The following is a 19900-nucleotide window of genomic DNA, read 5'->3' on the forward strand; positions in this document are numbered from 1 at the left end:
GAGGTGTTAGCTGAATGAACACAGAATGGCTGCGTTCTCTACATTCACAGCAGAAGCAGGGCAGAGAACCGGCAAGAGGGAATGAGAGCCCAATGGTAAGATGCACTGGGGACCAACCCAGCCAGCCAGGCTCGGGGAGAGGTTAGGGAAGGGTGGACAGGACAATCAATGGATTCCAGAAGGTGTTACAAACTCTGCTTGTAAAGGATGTTACTTCCTTCTCATGGTGAACTGATCAATCAGTTATCATCAAATCACCAAGCATGCATTGAGCACCTGTGTGTGACAAGCTCTGCTCTAGGTGCTGCAGACACAAAGCTAAACATGTCATTGCCCTGCCTTGGGGCCCCCTGCCTGGAAGTGGGGAGAACACGGCATCGGGCATCATAATCCCATGCAGCAAATGCAATGATGGAGGGATCAGAGACACGCACCAAACAGAGCCCAGGGGACACAGCAAGGCTTTCTGGGGGAGGTGACCCCTGAGCTGTGACAAATAAGGAGACAGGAGGAGAGAGGGCAGAAGAACTTTGAGGAGGGCCAGTATGAGCAAAAGTATGGAGGTGAGACATGACAGGTAAAGCGGAGGGGACAGGGGAACTATGAAAGTTTCGGTGTTCCTGGGACACACACTTCTAGGCAGAGGGCCAGAAGCTGAGGGTGATGAGTAGGCAGGGGCTAGATTACAGAGGAACTTTACTTAATACTTAAGGCTCCAGTCTTTATCCTTAAAAGCCACTGAAGGTTTTTATGTAGGCAGGGGACGGCTGGATGGCCAAGTCTAGGAAATAGTGGAGGATGGGTTTGAGGGGAGCCAACCCTAGAGGTAGGGAGACATGTAAGTGCTAAATGAACAAGCGGAATGGACAGGAGAAGCCAAAATATGAAGTGACAAGGTGCTGAGTGAAAGCAGTGGTTGCTAGTATGGAGCAGAGGCCGTGGATTCCGCCTTCTCCACATACAGGTGCCCATTTCTCAGATTATGGCCCGTGCTCCAGGGCTGGGGAACCACACACTTGCATCAGCTGGAGTCAGTGCTGTCCCAGGCCCCTTCCTGTTCTTCTTCTTGCTAATTCAGAGGGTGGAAACTGAGGAAAGGAGCCAGGTGTTCAGAATTCCTGGATCCATTCCTGCTTCTAACTAACCCACTTTGTGGCATAAGGAAGGAGTAGGTGTGTGGGGGACTACCTTCTTTTTTATTCTTGGAGGAAATGAAAGGGGCTATTGTTCCAGGACGTTGATGGCACAGAGTCCTGCTCATCAATAGGGCTGTGATGTGGGGACAGGACTTGAGGGGTGAACCACAAATAGAGCCACAGGAAGTGAGTGGGATGGGTGTGCACTTGACCCTTCTTTGGGCTCCTGATGTATCATTTAACTCTGCTAACAGAGGAGCCTTGGGCCCAAGGCTATCCTGAAATAGGAACTCAGTGGTAGGAGATATTAGGGCTCCCCACAGGAGACTCTAGGAGTTTGCTTCTGGCCACCAGGGGGAGCTGATGCAGCGAAGATAGAGTCCAGAGAAGGAGACCTGAAGCTTGGTGTTGACAGGGCGTCAAATCTGTACACATGCTCCAGGAACTGTGTGTCAGGCCCGGTTCCAAGTGTCTGTATGTATGAGAGCCCTGGGAGGAACTAAGAAAGGCATTTAGGGGCCCAAAGTTGACCAGGTCCCTGGACTTCAGGATTACGACCTTTTCAGGGCAGGTGGAGGAGCCAAGATGACCCCTTGGAGCTGGGCGAGGGCTCAAGGACTCTGGCCTGGCTTTAGACCATGGCATCAGCATCCCAGGTGTGAACTTCTGGGGCACAGGATGGGGTGTGCCAGAGGGCCCAGTTCATGGGGCTTTGGACTTGGGACTCATAGTTAAGGCTACAGATTTAGCAGATATTGCATGGGACAAACTTATATTAATGTTTAACTGTTTATCTGAAATTGAACGTTTTTTTTTTAAATCTGAGAAAGGGCAGAGCCACTTGGCATGATCCGAAAAGCGCACAAGAAGAGACCATGGAGCCCCGGGGAAGTGTAGACAGCACCTAGCTCCATTGGAGTGGCAGCAGGCTTCATGTAAAGAATCTATGTTCCCTAAAAATGGTTAAGGAAAAAGCTTCAGGCCAATGAACAGGACAAAGAGCAGGGGATGACAGCAGCAGGCCAGGTCCTGGGGCATACCTCACAGAGGCTTCTGGAGAGGAAAAGAAAGGGGTCTGCACATGTTGCACTGAAGTGTCAAGAGCCTTGACTGGGGGTATGTGCAAACCTCAGGGAGGTATCAGATTTGAATAATTGTAAGGAAAACTTTTCTTCTCACAGACCACTATCTAATTCTGGAAGAGGGTGCTCTGAAATCAAGAGCCTCCTTCTTGGGAACAAAGATGCTGTGAACTATCATTGTCACAGACTTTGCAATTTCCTCTTTCCTGTCTGCTATCCTCAATGCTTGACTGATTCTCTCAAATAAGCAAATTTTTTCTGGAGTCAAGTGAATTCCACATGACTGGGTAAATGTTACCTACTACCGTGTTTCCCCGAAAATAGACCTAGCTGGACAACCAGCTCTAATGCGTCTTTTGGAGCAAAAATTAATATAAGACCCAGTATTATATTATATTATATTATATATTATATTATATTATATTATATTATATTATATTATATTATACCCAGTCTTATAGTAAAGTAAGACCGGGTCTTATATTATTTTTTACTCCAAAAGATGCATTAGAGCTGATTGTCCGGCTAGGTCTTATTTTCGGGGAAACACGGTATGTGTGGGCAACACAGAAGGGTGCTAAGAGGAGAGACACAAACCCCACCCCATCCATGTCCAATGAGCTCCCGGGCTGCTAACCTGGTAATTCCAAGAACATTAGAAGTGTTTACCAGCTACAGATGCCCTTGACTTTAATTAGAAAGAGACAAATGGCAAGAAAATTACTGTAGCTAAGATGCTGACGTTAATAATTGTTATTATAGGAAGTTGACATTTACTGAATACTTACTATTGAAATCTAAGCTCTTTCCATCATACGACCTTCAAAAGCCCATGATGAAGGTGTGATAGGAGCCCCATTCTGGAGATGAGGACACTGCCCAAGGCACAGAGCTAGTAAGCAGTGAGCCAGGATTCCCCCCAGGGCATCTGATCCCCCCCGGCCAGACCCCTCTCAGCAGGACCTGGCACTTCTCCATCTAACCAGCGTGCCCACATATGCAACTGCCTACCTGAATACATCTTTTGGATGTCTCCCAGACCCTCAAATTTAATATGTCCCAAATGGAACTTTTTATTAACATATTTACTTCTCACCCTCTAAACATGTCCCCCAGTCACCTCATCTCCATAATTGGCACCACTGTTAACCCAGTTGCTTAGGCCAGAACCTTCTCTCACGCCCATATCCATTCCACCAGCTGTTGATTCTGCCATCCGAATCCCCAATTCCAAATCCATCCATTTCTCTCTACCTGCATCGTCCAGTACCTGGTTCCAAACTCCAGCATCTTTTTTTTGCCTAGGTTATTGCAGTAGCCTTCTAACGGGTCTTCCTGCTGTCATTTTTCTCTTCATCCAAACCAATCTGTTACTCAAGGGAAGAGTGGGCTTAAAAGGTAAATAGGACCCTGTGATGCCCCTGCTTAAAACCTTTCAGTGCCTTTCCATATATTAAGAATAGGCTCCAGCTCCCTACACATGCCCAGCTCTCCAACCCTTCCCTTCCTCCTTCACTCTGCACCAGTAACTCCCCTCTTCTGTTCCTTCAACAGGCCAAGGTCTTTCCCGCCTTGAGGACTTTACTCCTGCTGTTCCCTCTCTTTAAATGCCCTTCCCCTGGCTCTTTGCAGGGCTGGCTCCTTCTCACACCTCAAGTATGAGTTTGCACATCACCTCCAAAGGAGGCCTTCCTTCTCTGTCCAGGGTATGCTCTTTGCCTTTACACGCCCCATCTCTAGGCCAGTATCATCGTTCCCCTTGTTAGCACCCTTTCCCATCTGTGACTATTTTATTTGTTTTTACTTTTTAAAGTTTTCTTTTCCCACGAGAATGTCAGCCTCCTTGGCGGCAGGGCCATATCTGTCTTGTTATGCCTATCTCGTATGCCCGAAGCACACGTATTAACTGACAGGTGAGCCATGAACTGCAAAGCGTTCATTCTGGAAGCCCCAAGAAACATCTGTTTATCAAGAATTCCTCGGTCACACAAAGTAAATAATGGTTCTGCTCACTGAATTTTACCAGCCAAGGCAGACCAGCAGGTAGGTAAGTACAGCAGGTAAGAAACATCTCTCATAAAGGTCTAGGAAACATGGCTTTCTGTTTAACCGGGTTTGATAGCAAACTAAACTCTGCAAAATCTTAATTCCTGCAGCATTCCTGTAAAGATGACTCAGAGCTCCATTTCCTCTGTCTGAAAAGTCTCTGAAGGATCTGCCACTGAAGACCAACAGATCCCCAACGGCCTGACAAATGGGTGTTCCCTTCTAAGTGCAGGACTTATCTATGCAGAAATCTATTAAGCCGGCCAGCTGGGGCTTCATCAGAAGGTGATCAAGTTTGTGGTTTTCCCTTCGAGTAGCTTTCAGTGATGCCATAAAAAATCGGATCAATTCAAGTTAAGAGGTCAGCTACCAAAGCGGTCAATTTCTCTGATTTCTCAAGGGCCCCAGCCCCAACAGACTAGCTCAATAGCTTCCATCACTTCAGGAATGTGACTTCAGAAAGATGTATTCCAGGAGGCTTACAGGCCTCAGCACAGCAAGGAGTGGTGTGGAGGGGGGAGCGGATGCATTCTGCTGATCTCTTGATGCTCTCTGAGTGACAAATGAAAGCTGGTGAGGCCTCAGACACAGTTTATTCATTTACTAATTTTTAAAGCTAGCATAGAAGTTATGAGCAGGGTCTCTGGTTCCCAGCTCTGCTATTTAGCAGCTGTGTGATCTTGGGGCAAGTTACTTAACCTCTTTGTTGTTCAGTTTTCTCATCTGTAAAATGAGTTTAGTCATAATACCTTCCTCCTAGGAGTTTGGGTGAGGATTAAATGAGATAATCCATGCACGGTGCTTAGAAAAGTACAGAGCTTGGCACACAGCTCTTGTTAAACGTTAGAGATTTCATCTCATAATCATTACTATAAATTACAAAGCAAGGTGCAGACTGTTTGGAGAGAATACACCCTATTTGGCAGATGCAAATAGAGAGACACAGAGACTAAAGAACATTACAGCAAAAGCGCCTCGTAAGGTCTCCAATCAGCTACTGTATCTAACCAACTCCACCAGGATAAAGGCAGGTCTTTTCCCAGTGGGGAAACCCTGGGCCCCAGAAGGGCTGCTGTCCTGTCCAGCATGGTTTTTCAAACAAATTAAGTGATGACACAGGTTGGGAAGGGAGAGGGAAAGGGAGCCACTGTTGATGAGAGCAGTTTCTGGGACAGTTCAACAAGGAAAAAAATGAAGCTGCTCAGGGTGCTGGAGGCCCGTGCAGCCAGGATTCCACGCCTCTTTCCTCCTCTACCCCCAGGACCAACCTGGACGCACCGGTGCTAGAGGAAACTGGCAGCTCCCAGGTTCCCTGAGTGCTCACTCCAGTATAACTCCGGGAAGCTCATCCTGAGGGCGTGGGCTCGGAAGCCAGAACGCCTGGGTTCATCGCTTGGCTCTGCCCTCACTAACTGGGAAAGTCTGCACGGGGTCCTTAACCTCATTTATTTTTCTGACGTATATAATAGAAACACTAATATTACACGTTTTACTTGTTGAACAAATACTTAGCACTTACCATATACCAGGCATATTACATATAAGCTTTTTATAAATATTAACTTATTTAATTCTCATGATCACCCCTATGAGAAAGTCATTAATATTATTAACCTGTTGTACAGATGAGGAACATGGGTACAGAGAGGTTAATTAACTTGCTCATTGTCACACAGCTAATAAGTAGGAGTCAGGATTTGAACCGAGGCAGTCCCACTGACGACTCTGTACCACCCAGTTCTTAGTGATGCACTGGCGATTTCCGGGCTTCCAAAGGGATTCCTCATGCATGACTCTGGGATCTGTAGCCCAAGAGGCATAAACAGTTCCCCCACCATGACCTTCCTCTGCAGTAATAAAAAAAGCTACCCTTTATTGCATGCTCATAGACACTGTGCTATGTACTCAGATCCCACCACTTCAAGTGATCCTGTCCACGAAGGAGCTGCTGTTATTCCCATTCGATTGGCAAGGAAACTGAGGCTGAGGTCTGAGAGTCTGACACAAAGCCTGTGCACCCTGGAGCAGGCAGAGCCCCTGGTCTTGAAATCAGGCCAAGACCAGAGTTCACATCCCCATTTGGCTTCTGACTTGCTACCTGGGACAGGTAACTTAACCTCTCTAAGCCTCTGTTTGTTTCCCCGTCTTTAAGACAGGGACGAGAAGAGCAGTACCGTCTGTATCTGTGATGAGGATTAAAGGGAATAATATATTTGAACCACTCAGCACAGTGTGTGATACTAATTGCCCAGTGCATGAAATGCATATTCATTACTATACCATTATCTTCTAATTGTAGGTCCTCTTCTCAGGGATGTAATCAGTTCATCTGGAAGTCCCACCCTCCCCCCATCCTCCAACCACACAATCCTCCAGTCCCTGAGGGCCTCTCCTTGCCCCCAATCTGCTCTGGCGCCTGGCCCCTCTGAGCCGAGCCCTCCCTGTGTCCTCTGCTTGCTGGGCCCTGTGACAGCTCTGCTGTTGTCCATGGCTCCTTACTGCTCTCTCCCCAGGTTTCTGTTCTCATTCATGCGGGTCTTACCAGCAGGCTGGTAACGTGGGTCAGAGCCTCTCTGAGAGGCAGGAACCTGGGGTCAGCCTGGGGGGCCGTGTGAGGGGAGGGGCCGCTTTGCCCTACTCACCAGGAAGGTGCCCCAGCCCACCATTGCAGGACTGTCGTGGGGATGACCAGGCGAGGGAGCGGCCCCACTCTGCTACCCGGGCCCCACGGACCCATGATGTGGTTTACAGTATGGCTCCCCAAGGCCAGTGGAACAGATGTTAGTGATAATCAGAGAAATAGGAGTATTTACAGTTTTCCTAACACACTATCGTTATAATCATAATAATAATTTATACTTAGATAGCTTTCCATGTGCCAAGCACTTCCCATGTAATAGGCCACTTCATCCCCCAAATTACCCCATGGACCAGGCCCTGTCCTCTTCATTTTACAGATGAAAAACCTGAGGCATGGAGGTTATGTCACCGGCCTAAGATCACACAGCTCATAGGCGGTGGGGCTGGCATTGAGTCCTGAGCCTATGCTCATATCTTGTTTAAACCCTCATCGGAAGCCCAAAAGGCAGGTTTCAGCATCCCCATTTCACAGATGAGGAAACAGAGCCCGAGAAGAGTGACATATGTTGCCCTAAACTCACTGGGCTCCTTCTCCCTCCATTTAACCCAGACCTGTCTCATCTCAAAGACCAGGCTTAAGGAAAACTTGGATTTGTGTGTATTCCCACACTCTGTTCCAGCGCAATTCCACAGAACCCGACGTTATCAAATGCCTGCTATGTGCCACACACTGGGGACACAGAGAGGCCAACCGGATGAGATTTCTGCCCCGGAGAAGCTCGGAGGCTAAGGGAAGTGCCATGGTTCATGCATTCCCACACACGCATTCTCTGAGCGCCAGCTACAGGCCAGGCACTGGGTGAGGTGCTGGAATGCAGCAGCCAGTGAGCCAGACATGGGCCCTCCCCTCCCAGGCTGTCACGGAGAAAGACATTGAGCAAACTGGCTATATAGGTGACTACATAATTGAAAATGCATGTGCCTCGGGGAGAAAAATGAAAACACAACACTAACACAAAATAATAATTAAGGATCAAGATGCTGGCCTCTCTTATCTCTCTGCGGGCACACCAGAGAGATTTATGATATCCAGGAGCAGACGACAAGGCTGACTCCATTTATCTGGATCCTCACCCAAGGGCGGCAGGAAAAACTATTGGTGTTCAAGTATATGCCAACACAGCCTATTTCCTTGCAGTACAATCTTGGGCAAGTCTCCCCATCTTTCTCTAGGCTTCCGCTTCCTCATTTACAAAATGGGAGAGCAGTACCTCTGTGTTAAGGTTTTTGTAGGGAATGAGATGGTTGCATATGAATCTATTCTTGTTGGGCTGGAGGCACTGTTTGAATATGAACACGAACCTAGAGCATGTGGGGTATGTGACGCTGACATAGACGAAGACTGTCTAGGAGATGTGGAGCTAAGTCAGCCACCTGAAATGCAGGACAGACATTACAGGCAGTCAACACCCCCGTACCTCTTAGGGAACTTGGGGTAATGTATTGGCTGTGAAACAACACCTAAACCAGGGATGGAAAACAGGGGTCATCTTGGGCAAACTTGGATTCGCTGGTCTGGCTGACGGCAGTATGGTGTTAAGGAGGATTCTGAGGCCATGTCCAGACTGAGCCAGGAAAGGAACCCTCCAGAACAGGGGCTTACAGAACAGTTCTGAAAGCAACTGGTAAAGCAGGAGTAGGGCCAGTGGTTTTAAGTCATTAGCTGTGTGACCATGGATAAGTCACCTTTCCACTGACAGCCTGAGTTTCCTTGTCTATAAAATGGGGTGTTGGGCTAGTCAAACTCTTGGGCGCCTCCAAGCATGGACATTCTCTGAGCTTATCACGTTTTCTGGGGCTTGCGTGCCATTCTTTACGATGCAATAGCTTTTCTCCCTTCCTCTATCTCAACATTTTAGCTTCTCTGTTTTTTTTTTTTCTCTCTTATTTCATACAAATAGTTATTACCAAGAGGATCATTTGGGAAAGAAATGTGTGGCAACAAGTGCGAACTGTCCCCCCAGCGTCCATTCTCCACTTCCTCCTTATAGTGGTGCAGAATCGCCTGCCCTTACAAAGTTTTGACTGGGCACATGGCCGTTCAGATACAGACTACCTTTCCCAGAATTAGGAAATTGGAAAAAGCTGCCATTCTGACCATAAGTCAAACAGTTTGTTAGGCACACTGAGAGCTTCCATACTCAAAATATTTCATGGGTTCAATAATAATAATGATAATAATAATAGTAATAATAACAGCCGCAAACACATATAGTATTTATTGTGTGCCAGGAACTATTCTAATTGTACATATACATACACGCATGTATAAAACCTACACATATCTGTGAATGAGTATTACACACATACACACACATTCACATCTATGATCTTATGTAATCCTCACTTTGACCATAGAAAATTTATCTTCATCTTTCAGGCGAGGACACTGCAGTACTTGCCCCAGGTCACGCAAACTACGAGTAGCAGAACTGAGATTTGAGGCAGGCAGGCTGCTGTTGGACCTCTGCTCTTACCACCGCGGGACTCCACGGCCTCTCTGTGCTACCAAAGGCCTTCCATGTTCGCATAAATTCTATTCAACTGCTGCCTGGGTAACTACTAGATGCCGAGTACTGGGCTGGGTGCCAAAGAAATAGAAATTCCCATCCACAGGCTTCAAATTCAAGGCCCTCTTGCAATTGTCCTGGAAAAATTCTCCATCTCAACCATTTCTACTTTCTCACCATTCCAGCTAACAAGGCCAGCTCCCCTCTCCATATACACAGTTTCCCACTGCTTTCTCATCTGCATGCACGGCGTGTCCCTCACTTCCAATTCTCTCCCCCGTACCCTGCTTGCCTTCCAGTTGTATTCTAGAGACAAGTACCATGTAACAGCTTGTGACTTGCAGAATCACAGAATGTCGGTGCTGAGAGAGGGCGCTCGGCTCAACGCCTGACCGTAAGATCAGGCAGCTGGAAGCCTGAGACGGGTTAACTAATCGTGGAGGTCACAGATGTATGTAGGAGCAGAATCCATGTCTTCTTCTAAAGTCATTTAGCAAGTCTCTCTATGGAGACCTTTAGGTTTGTGTAGGTCAGTGACTCTCAGCCAGCGGTGATTTTATCACCCACAGGGGACATTTGGCAATGTCTGGTGACACTTGATTGTCACAACTAGGGAGGTGCTATTAGTGTCCAGTAGGTGGAGGTGAGGGATGGTACTAACCATCCTACAGTGCACAGCACAGCCCCCCTCAACAAAAAGTTATCCAGCCCAAAATATCACTAGTTCTGAGGTTGAAAACCCTGGTGGAGGGTAATAATTTTTTTTGGTATCATCTCTTATATATCAAGCAGTTCCCATTACAGGGTTCTGTAAGCGTGACAATAAAATGGTGTCTTCAGAAATGAATTGTGAAATGGCAAATCATAGTCCTGACTTGGATACAGGCCCTCGACCCCCCTCTTCAACACATTTTCCCAAGAAAGCCAAATTCCCTTTCATAGGCGTCAAGTCCCGCAATTGATGAGTTTTTCTTTTTCTTTTGGGTAGGAAAAAGATGAACAAATTGAGACTTTTGTGCCGAAGCAAGTCACACTAAGATCTCCATGCACCTTTCTAAGAAAAAAAATTATATTAAAGAAGCAAATGGAGCATGCAACGCTTGCAAAGTTCCTAGGAGAAATCTTTGTCCAAAAATTGTGCCCACTTGCTGTTTAATGCTGCTACTAAAATACAGAAAAGAGCCAGCTCATTAAACCTGCCTCAGATAAGATAAAGAAAGGGTGATTCCACATTCTCCTCCCGGCCAATCTTTTCTGCATTGCAAGAGTACCAAGGGGCCAGGAATCGTTCTCCTCTTTAGGAGTAAATGCCCAGTTCATGGTAAAACCCACTGTGTTTGCCTCCTCTCACAATAGAAAATCTGGGTCTGTTCAAATATGTGCAAAAAGATTTATATCAAATGCGAGCACCCAGGAGAATGAAACTAGTGTGTTCACAGCTGAATGTACTGTCATGTTATTTTGAGTAGAAAATAATGAAGCTCCATTACACATCTCTTACTTCGGCAGCATGCCTTGTTTCAAAAGAGTTGAAAATAAGGCAAAGTCCCTAGAGAAAGGAGTCACCTCTGATTTTGGCAAGCTGTTAATGTATACCCCTTTGCCTTTTTGGCAAAGATTTGTTGTTGTCCTCCAGAATGCTTCATCTCCTTTTTGTATTGTAGGACCTGAATTTTTAGCTGGCTATGTGGCTGCCCACGATAAAGACTACAATTCCCAGATTTCCTTGCAGCTAGTCATGGCCACATGACTAAGTACTGACCAATCGGGAGGAGGAAGTGATGTGTATAATCTCTGGGGCAAGCCCTATCCTTCTACTTTACCTCCTCCCACTAGATAGGTATAGATCTGGTGGGTGGGGATGGCCATATCAACCACGCAGAGGACAGTATCACCTAAGGAATGGCAGAGCAACAACAGGGAAGGTGCCTGGGTCCCTGACCTGCAGTTGCCATAACAGCCCAGGACTGCTTATGCCTGGATTGTTACTTGAGGGAGAATTTTAAACTCCTATCTTACTCAAGACACAGGTATTCTGCACGTCTCACGTTATAACTAATGAATCCCCAGCCTAGTTAATCCATTCCACAAATGGTTTTTAAATTTAAATCAATTCAGTGAAACATGCAGAAAGTGTTAAGTCTATGCTGGGTTACTGTGCTAGAAATTCAAAGATGAATGCACACACCATCCTCCAAGAAATTCTAGAAAGAACTGATAGTCTTCTTTACAACAATTTTCATAAATAGACATACCAATTCTTGAGGTGTAAAGGTAAAGTTCTAGTGTTACACTCCCAGGTCTGTGCTCTATGAAATGCTTTATGACAGGTCTGCAAATTTTTTTCTGTAAAGGTCCAACTAGTAAATATTTTAGGCTTTGTGGGCCATATGGTCTCTGTATAACTACTCAACCCTGCCACTGTAGTGTGAAAGCAGCCATAAACAATACTAAGCAAATGGGCGTGGCTACATTCCCCTAAAACTTTCTTTACAAAAATGAGTGACAGGCAGATGTAAATTGCTGACCCCTGATCTCTGGTAAAAGATTTAAATAGGATAACCTTCTCTTTGGGATTTATAAGAAACACAGGATGTTAAAAGTGTTGAGAAAAATTTTTTAAAAGCCTATTTAATTTTATTTAAGCCAGGGTTTCCCAAATGTATTGAACCACTTAACAGGTTTTTTTTAACTAATGCTTATTAATATCCTAGAACTGGTCTTCTGAATGTGCTATAGCCAACACCAGCTAAGTAACTTTTATTGTTAGTGAGTTATTTTAGGCACACGTAAAATATAGAGGAATACAGTGACCACCTACATGCTGACTACCCAACCCAGCTGAAAAAATAAAGCATTACAAATACAAAGACCTCTGTATACCCCTCCTGATTCCATCAGCTCTTCTATCTTTTTGAGATCACCATTGCTCCTGAATTTGACATTTATCATCCCTATGCATGCTTTATACTTTTTACTACTTTTATGAATTCCTAATGATATATGGACTGTCTTGAATGTTGGTAAACTTTATGTCAATGGTAGCATACTACACAAATCCTGGCTCAACTAGCTTTTTTTCCCCCACAGTATTATGTTTCCAGGTTTAGCTGTTTAATAACCTGTAGATCTAGTTCATTTATTTTCATTGTTACTTGGTACTCCAAGTATAAACATACCATAATTTATTTATCTATTCTCCTGTAGACAGACTGCTTAGTTCTCTTCTTTTAATTTATTTTGTGATTACAAACTCTGCATCTATGAACATTTTGGTACATGTCTCCTTATTTCCATATGGAAGAGTTTCTCTACGGTATAGACCTGAGAGTAGAATTATGTGTTTTCAAGTTTACTTGAAAGAGGATTCAGAGTCCCCTCCAGTAGTGTTTAAGAGTTCTCATTATTCTGTATCTTTGCTCAAACTTGATATTGTCAGACTTTAATTTTTTTGCCAATCTAATGGGTATGAAATGCATACTGGGTGTGGTTTTGATTGCATTTCCAGGATTACTAGTGAGGTTGAGATCCTTTCATATATTTCTCAGAATACTTCTACATGAAATCTTCACAGGGCTCTTTGGCACTGGACAACGGTGACAATGATTGACTGACACAAGAGGCTGACAGGCATCCAAATTTCTCAGAAGAGCTAAGGCTGGAGGCCGAGCCTTTCAAGATGAACCTGGGCATTTTCAAAAGTTACTTTCACATTTGCCAGTGTTGACTTCTTTGTTTGGAGCTACCTTTCTAATAGAGAGAACGTGGGCTTTGGAGTCAGACAGACCTGGTTCAAATCCAAGATGGGGCACATTCAACATGTGACCATGGGCAGGTCGCCTAACTTCCCAGAGCCCCCGTTTCCTTAGGTGTGAAGAGAACAATGAAGCCACTCATGTGGTTGGGGGAGAAATGAGTGGAGCAGAGCACAAGAAACACCCAGGATAGTTCTGGTCCATGCAGGTTCTCGATTTAGTTCCCTCTATCACCTTGTAAGATACAGGAGAGGGCATGAACTGAGAGCCTTATTTTCTTTACCTTCTACATGCCTCAGTTTCCTCCACAGGTAGAAGTGTCATTACCATTTGTACATCTAACATTAGACCAGAAATTGAATAATGTTCAGAGTTAGAAAGGACTTTGAAGATCATTCAGTCTGATGGTCCTTAACCTTCCATAGGGTAGTTTAATGAACTGATGAAAGGTTAAGTTCACTTACTGTGATAACCACAGCTTTTTGAAGGATGGGACCTGCTCTTTTATTGTTACCCAAAGTACCTTTGTCACGGCTTGTAGGAAGTACTTTGTACTAGGTACGTGGCTTTGGAATAAGTACTGGTTGCCTGACTAATTGCTAAGGGAAGATAATGTTCCTGTGTAGCTAAGATTTTTAACTAGCGTTTGGGAGGTTTGTTGGCAGATGAGGAAATAGCACGTTGGGCAGAAATTTAACAGACTCAAGAGTGGGCCAAAAAAAAAAATTCCTGTTCTTCTGGAAGCCAAATCCCATATGGCAAATGACATACCCTCGGCCTGCCAGCCTGAATTGGAAGCCCTAATTTGGAAGTGAGCCCCAAATGCCATTTAAGCTGTAGTTCTCTGTGTTGCTGTACGCACCAAATGTGTTTCTGTTTTGCTTTTAACACTTTGGAAGCTCAGAACAAATTCCAAGTGTTGGCAAACTGTCTGTCGCCTGCAATCTGGTTTCCACCCACATGAGGTTATTGAAACTGCTGCTGTGAAGAGGGCGGATGGCTCTTCACTGCCAAGCCTGGTGGCCTTCTTTCAGTCTGCGTCTTCTCCTCCGGAGTGGCAGCCTTGGATTCTGGTGACCCCTCTCCATCTGAAGCTCCCTTGGCGTCTGCCACCTCACTTTCTTTGGGCTTTTCTCTGACCTGGGACCACTCTTCTTTTGCCTCATGATGATGTGTCTCCATCAGTCCCTCCCTGGGCAATTTCATCCACACCCATGACTTCAAAGGCCACCTGTTTGCCAGCCTTTCCCCCAAAAGCCTCTTTGGTGAAGACCTCTATTCGGAGTTCCACATCTGAATCTTACCTGCCTACCAATGTCTCCATGTTGAAGTCTTTTTGCATCTGAATTAGTGCAGGAAAAGTCTCAATCTGTTTACTTACAGTATCAGCAACACACCTAGTAATAGCCTTTTGCCTCATTCATTCATTCATCCATTCATTCATTCAACAAGTGTTTATTGAGCCCCACTATGTGCCAGGCTTGGTGGTAGGCCCCATGATGAAGGAAACTGATTTCTGCCCCAGTCCTAAAGAGAGAATGAAGCCAACTATCTGAGGTAAAGTCCAGGCTGTCACTCTTTCTTCTGGAATATCCTAGGCCCCGTAACTTCTCTCCTAACCTCTGCTCACTTGAGACAAGACCATATGTGACATCAGGGGCCATATTTGCTGACTACACGTCTTCCTTTTCTTCTCCTGTATCTTCCCACTAGTGACTCCAAGGTTGCAAATACAGCTGGTGATGGACATTCAGCTGCTTTGGACACGGTTCAAATGGACTCCAGCCAATGACAGTTTTGAGAATCTGATACTTCAGAGAAAATATAAAACCAGAGTTATCCAGAGGAACTCTAGAGTCACTGGGGTGGGGATGGTGACCACTAAGCCAGTCAGTCCCTGTTGATTCTTTTCCTGCACTGGGTGGGGACTGAGTCACCAGCTGTGGCAGAAGGGCCAACACACATTGGACTCAGCCTGGCCTACAGACCATATCCCCTGTGATATACCACCACATCTCTTCAGGATGTTTATTTCCCCTCTCTCTCAGAGGAAGTTGAGGCTATTGTTTTGGCAACCAGAGGAGCTGACCTTCTTGGTTTGGAGTGCGGGTGGGGGCTAAGAATAATCACTAATATATAATGTGCATTATGACACGAGAGTGTGTCGCGGTAGCGGATACAAGTGTGCTACAGGGTCTCCATGCTACTTGGTGCTAAATGGTTTGCATACATTATTTTACTTCATCCTTCCCATAATCTTATCAGGTGGGCATATTATCATCCCCGATTTACATATACAGAAACTGAGGTCTAGACAGGTGAGTGAATTGCCTAAGGAAATAAGTGGTGGAGCCAGGATTTGAACCCAGGCATTTGGGCTCTAAAGCCTGCCCTCCTTTCCACTATGGTCTGCTTCTTCTCTCATCAGATGATAGGGTGAGCACTTAATTCCCCGGCAACTCTGCACCGCCGGGGAAGCCTGACACGGATGCTCTCATTTCCATGGTCAACCAAGCGGGACGGCATCTTGCACTCCCCATTTTCAAAGCTGAACACGTGATTACTTCTCCCCCATTGTCTTTGTCCTGTATTTGTGACAAGCATCCCTAGCTATATACTCTCCCAAGACAGAAACCTTAGAGATGATTTTTAACATAAAAATTTGGTAAACGGGAATCAGTATCATGTGTACATGCTACAAAGTCCACCAGTTAAGTAAGTTTCCTCCCATCTCTGTCCCCCAGTGTGGGGTTCAATTACATCCCCTACAAAGGTATGTTGAAGTTCTAAGCCACCTTTCCTCCCGTACCTGTGAATGCAATTTTATTTGGAAATAGGTCTTTGTAGATGTAATCAAGTTAAGACAAGGTCATTAAGGTAGGTCTTAATCCAGTGTGACTGGTGTCCTTATAAGAAGATGGAAATTTGGACAGAGACACAGAGAGAAGACAGTTGTGTGAAAAAGGAGGCAGAGATCGGAGTTATGCTGCCACAAGCCAAGGAACACCTGGGGCCACCAGAAGCTGGAAGAAGCAAGGAAGGATCTGCCTCTAGAGACTTTGGAGGGAGCATGGCCCTGCTGACACCTTGATTTTGGACTTGTAGCCTCCAGAACTGGGAGACAATAAATGTCTGCTGTTTTAAGCCACTTAGTCCGTGGTCCTTTGTTAGGGTAGCCCCAGGAACCTGATACACCCAGTTTTCCAATTCCCCTCAGATTTGACACTGGTTATCAGTTTCATATCTACACTTTCGGAGATATAAGTATAGACAGCAAATACACATGTGTATATTTCACACAAGGGTGACACCTTATACACTATTCTGTGTGGTCTTTTTCACTTGATAACACACCAGGGCCATTTAAAAAAAGTGTAGTAAAATATATTCAGTGCTCCTTAACCTAAACATATGTACATATATAATTATATGTATCCATGAAACGCTAACTCCCTATACCCCACTCCCCCCAGCCCACCTGGGACTTTTCTAACACTTTTCACTCTATCACCCCCCACATTAGTCACCAAGTCCTGCTGCTTCTACCTTCTCTGTGTCTCCAGCATGCTCACCATCTCTCTGTCCCCACGCTTCTGCCTTAGTCCAGCTGTCCACATCTCTCACCTGGATTCTTTCAAGCTCCTTGGCTCCAGGCCCCTGTCCCTGCCCTCCTGAGCCCATTGTACAGGCCACCACCAGCCCCTCTTCCTACAATATAAATCGGATGTCATTTCCCTGCTTAATAATCTGTGATAATAATCATCATCTCCTACAGGATACAGTCAAAATTCATTGGCATGGCATAAAAGACCTTGCCCGGGCTGAATTTAGCCAAGTTTTCGGTGCCAGGGGCTGGTCCACAGGAGGCACTCAACAGTCCTGCTGGCTGAACCCTCTGCTCTTGATTTGAAATCCTTGTTTCCCCCAACACACGTTCCCATCTTGAGGCCTTTGCATATGTGGTTCTTTCTGTGTGGACTTATTTTTCTAATGCCCTCCCTCTTCTTCTCCTCTCTTCCCCATCTCTACCTGGTAAATCTGTTTATTCTTCAGGATTCAGATCAAACAGTATCTCATGCATTTCTAGCTCTCCCAGACCTCGATCTTTACTGCCTATTACAGCATTTACCAGATTTTTCCCTAATGACTTTGACCCCTCTGCCTAATCGTCCCATCCCAGTCTAACTCATAGTAGGTCAGCCACACAGTAGGCGCTTGGTATGTGCCTATGGAGTGCAGGGCTGCCTTGCCAGCTCAGCTCCTGGAGCCAGCTCCATGGCCTGTCCCTGGCACTGTTAGGGGAGGATAGCTGAGCCCAAAAGTGACCCTCCTGGGATCAGGGAGAGGGCAGTTTCCTGTCTTCCAGGAGGCAATAATGCATTCACATCAGTGCAAGGGCAGCAGCAGCTCCCACAGGGTCGCCATGGGGCCTGCAGTGTGGATTTGATGTCTGCTGTAGGTGAAGAAGGGGCTGGCATTCCGTGGCTGCACTTCCATGGCAGCCCCGCCAGGGAGGCTATGGGGAGCTGTGGGATTTGTCTAGAGCTAGGCAAGGACAAGGGCACTCACAGGGAGAGGAAAGGGTGGTTCTGACTCTGGGAGAGGCTGGGAGCATTCCAGGGCCCCACAGAGCCATGCCCAGGCCCAGGTGTTCTACCGCTGCAGGTGCCCTCCTGCGGGAGAAAGCGTGGAGGCCCCACATCTGAATTCAGGGCTCAATGTGGACATGACTGAGGGAATGGCTGGCATAGATGTAGCCCAAGATGTCCCAGCCCGTCTCTCCCAGACTCCTGACTAGGATACCCCGCATGCCTCCAAAGCAGGAGAGTAACACTGTCCCCTCCCCTTCAAGGTCCTGAGGTGCTCTCTGGACAGCCCATCGATCCGTCCTTCCCTCAATTCCTCTCTACCCTGTTTTGACTTTCTTTGTAGAACTCATACTCTGTGAAATGATCTTGCTCATTTGTTCACCAGTGTTTATTGTCTGTGTCTGCCCAGCAGGGACTCCGTCTCCTCTAAGCCCAGAAGAAGACCTGGATCCATCTAGATGAGGCAAAGAATGGATGGAGAGCATCTGGCCTTCTGACACCAAGGGCTGGAATTCCCGTCACCTGGGTGATCATCTTCTTAAAAGGCCACTGATATTTATAGAAACGAGGGCCAGCAGCTCCAACAGCACAAGGCCTGTCTCCTACTTGACTCAGCAGCACTAGATGCTGTGGTCCTTCTGGGCAGCAGCTGGGTCTTTCCTGACTTGGTCTCCCTGTGCCCCACACAGGGCTTGGTGGGCCATCAGCACCTCATCCATGTTTGGTGAATGAACCCGAACTTTCAGCTGTCATTATAGGGCTATGTAAGAGGAGCCAGAATTTTAGGACAGGTACTATTGTGGCACAGCCTTCACCTTAGAACCCAGTTTGACTTGCAGCGTACAAATAACAAAACCTGTTAACCTCAAAAGGTGTCCAGGAGATGTGGGACGGGTGGAAAGTAGCAGATCAAACAGTGGTGCAATTCACTAAATTCACACGTGGCTCTCTGTGATGTTCCTCAGCCCACGAAGCAGCTGTCACCCTCATCTTTATAGGCGAGGATAACAGCCCTGTGAGAAGGGCTAGTGACTTGCCCAAGGTCACCTCTAGAAAGCAGCAGACCCAGATGACAGCATCTGGTGTGGGGTTTGGCACTTAGTAGGTACTCAACAAATATAACGAAAGAGCAAAGGAAAGCATATGACGACCCAGGGCTCCTGAGTCCCATCCTGATAACTCTTTGTGTGTTACACCCCAAAACGTATCCACTTTGAGCTCAAAATCTGGTTTGAATTTAAGAAACACCTGCAAAAAGATTAACCATTTTCTAGAGCGAGTTCATGGTTCTAACAACCCCCAAATCCTATGGGTAGGTGCCGTGTAGCAGCTAAGACAGGAACTTGGAACACCCCTTACTACCATTATTTTAACACAGCCTCACTTTGGAGCAGAAAACCTGCCTCTTACAAATATGGGGAAAACAACAGTATTTATCCCTTGCATTTCTGAAATGTTTCAAAACCAATTAAAAAAGAAAAACGTACAAACCCTGCCAGGAGGTACCATTTGTCCTGTCCCTTATTCCATTGCCCAAAAGACAGGAAAAAGAAAGAAAAAAAAAGAGGGGGGGGGAACTTCTCAGGGGTAGATTGTCTGATACTTTAATTAAGGAAGAATACATAGGTTCCCCCTTCAAAATTGCAGCCGCATCAAATGGTATTCCTCTTGAATAAACCTGATCACCATGGTGAGGCTTCTCTGCAGCCAAATACAGACCAAAGCAGAAATCCCGCAGCTTCTGACCAAGGTCACTCTGAAAATCAATGGCAGCACGCGTGCCAGGCCTGGGAATCCTTGACTTCGGTTGCTCTGTCCTGGCTGGTGTCCAGCTGCCTCCCACCAGGAAACCTCAGCCAGCTCGTAGGTAATATGTGCTAATGGTCACGGACACCCGAGTCTCCCACACCGAGGTCCAAGCTCCTGCACTTGTCAGGCCGCCCAACTACCTGAATTTTTCTAGGGCTGTTTTGGACAGGGGAACTCCACACTGACTGACTCAGACCGAGGAGCCTGTCTGGCAACTTCGAAGATGAATGTCTGGGAGGGGAAAGAGACAAGCAGACTATCTACAGATTTTTTAACTCTACTCGCCAAAGCATCATGCCAGACCTCATCTGCCTCACGGTAGCCGGTGTGACC

General features: G+C 46.2%; 1 protein-coding gene across 4 annotated transcripts in view; it reads right to left on the reverse strand.

Annotated features, from left to right (window-relative positions):
- ABTB3 (ankyrin repeat and BTB domain containing 3) overlaps positions 1-19900 on the reverse strand; it is a 278896-nt gene that overhangs the window by 40297 nt on the left and 218699 nt on the right. The window lies entirely within an intron of this gene.

This window comes from Rhinolophus sinicus, chromosome 1 (assembly GCF_057876585.1).
Source record: "Rhinolophus sinicus isolate RSI-liver-muscle chromosome 1, RSI-T2T, whole genome shotgun sequence".
NCBI lineage: Eukaryota > Metazoa > Chordata > Mammalia > Chiroptera > Rhinolophidae > Rhinolophus > Rhinolophus sinicus.